Below are 2,500 nucleotides of genomic sequence, written 5' to 3'. Positions count from 1 at the left end.
GGAGTATGGCTGCCTACATGGCGGGGTAAAAACGTTCATACACGTAAAAGCCCACTCGTGTGCATACGAGTGAACGCAGAAGAAGAAGAAGAAACGAATTTTGATTTCACGAGGGTAGTGGAGTAAGCACAGCTGCTTTTTTTTCCATCCAGTCCTCAAGGGCAAAAAAGAAGGAACAGTGGGAAAAGAAAGAAGAAGAAAAAAAAAAGAAGAAAAAAAGCAATGGCAAAACACTCACACAGACACAGACACACACAGACACACAGACACAGACACAGACACACACACACACACACACACACACACACACACAATTACGCATGAAAATAAAGCGCATGTACACAACCTAAGTACGACGCAACGACACACGTTATCATTGAAAAAATCAAATCATTATAAAATGAAATGATTATTAGAGAAGGGAAAAAAGAGAAGAAGAAGATGATGATGATGATGATGACGATGATGATGATGATAACAGGGAGAAGGAGAGACAGAGTGACAGACACCGATAGCTGGAACATGGGAAGTGAATTCATGGCAGACAGACAGACAAATAATAATAATAATAATAATGGATACTTATACAGCACACTATCCAGAAATCTGCTCTAGGTGCTTTACAAAAACGCTTTTGTTAACATAAAACATTACTTCTATGTTACATACGCACACCAAAATGTGACTACACACACACACACACACACACACACACACACACACTGCATACATACATTTTAACAATACATGTGTATCTCACCTAATCTAATATGAGACAAAGACAGACAGACAAAGACAGCCAGCCAGAGACAAAGACAGACATACAGAGACAAAGACAGAGACAAAGACAGACATACAGAGACAAAGACAGAGACAAAGACAGACATACAGAGACAAAGACAGAGGAGACAAAGACAGACAGACAAAGAGAGACGTAACTCAGCACAACCTTGACAGCCCCAGCAGAGTGATAAGAATAAGCCTCTGAACCGACCAAGCCTCCCACGTCTTGCCGGAGACCGGTGCTGAGGCCAGTTCATCACCCCCTCTTTGGTGTTTACCCCAGGGATAAAAAAAAAAAAAAAAAATCTCGCTAGCCCACGGTGACTCCAGCATCTGTGTCTGCATGCAGTCCAGCCTGAATACCTCCTTGCCATACCCACGGGGGGTGTGTGTGGGGGGGGGAAGGGGGAAAGGGGGCGTGCGGGGGTCGGAGGGGGTTGGGGGGGTGTAAACTTTGTCAGAACACAGACCCCACTCCTGAGTTGATTTTCGTTCTGTCTCTGTCTCTCCGTCTCTCTCTATCTCTGTCTCTTTATCTCTGCCTGCCTGTCTTTCTGTCTGTCTGTCTGTCTTTCTCTGTCTCCCTAACTCTCTCTGTCTCTCTGTCTCCGTCTCTCTCTATCTCTGTCTCTTTATCTCTGTCTGCCTGTCTTTCTGTCTGTCTTTCTCTGTCTCCCTAACTCTGTCTCTCTGTCTCTGTCTCTCCGTCTCTCTCTATCTCTGTCTCTTTATCTCTGTCTGCCTGTCTGCCTGTCTTTCTCTGTCTCCCTAACTCTCTCTGTCTCTCCGTCTCCCTAACTCTCTCTGTCTCTCTGTCTCTGTCTTGTTTGTTGCCCTCTTGTCAACAGACTGATGCAGGTAATGACAATAAGATATATCAAAGCGTCAGAAATGTTTCTCTCTCCCTGTCTGTCTGTCAGTCTGTCTGTCTGTCTATCTCTCTTCTGATTTGCACCCCTACGTCACTAGAGCTGGATAGCTAATGACATTAAACGTTCAGTGTTCTCTCTCTCTGTCTCTCTCTCTCTCCCTCTGTCTCTCTCTGTGTGTCTCTGTCTCTCTGTCTGTCTGTCTGTCTCTCACCCCCACCCCACCACCCACCCCACGCACAGTACGGCATGTCCCAGGATCAAGAGGCATTAGGTGGTTAGGTGACCGCCTGCACTGGTGTCGTGGGCTCTGTGGCCTGGTGCCAGCCTACCTCAGTCAGAAAGCAGGAAAGTTGGGCACTGCCGAGGACCGTACGGCACGGCAGCTTTCTGGCCAGGGGTTACCAGACGTGTGTGTACACACACACACACACACACACACACACATATATATATATATATGTATGTATGTGTGTATCGAGAGTGAGAGAGAGAGAGAGAGAGGGATGCAGACAGACAGATAGACAGACAGACACAGACAGTGAGAGAGAGAATATCTCATATATATATATATATAGAGAGAGAGAGAGAGAGACAGAGAGAGAGAGAGAGAGAGAGAGAGAGATGGAGACAGATAGACAGACAGACACAGTGAGAGAGAGAATATCATATATATATATATATATATAGAGAGAGAGAGAGAGAGAGAGAGAGAGAGAGAGAGAGAGATAGAGAGAGAGGGAGAGAGTAAAAAAAGAAGTAAATAATGTTTCAATAGTCAGGCCTCTGGCCCATAACAATAGGAGTCACAGCAAAATGTACAGAAAGAGAGAGAGATGGAGGAGAGA

Source organism: Babylonia areolata, chromosome 8 (genome assembly GCF_041734735.1).
Source record: "Babylonia areolata isolate BAREFJ2019XMU chromosome 8, ASM4173473v1, whole genome shotgun sequence".
NCBI classification, from domain to species: domain Eukaryota; kingdom Metazoa; phylum Mollusca; class Gastropoda; order Neogastropoda; family Buccinidae; genus Babylonia; species Babylonia areolata.
This window is presented reverse-complemented; position numbering follows the sequence as displayed.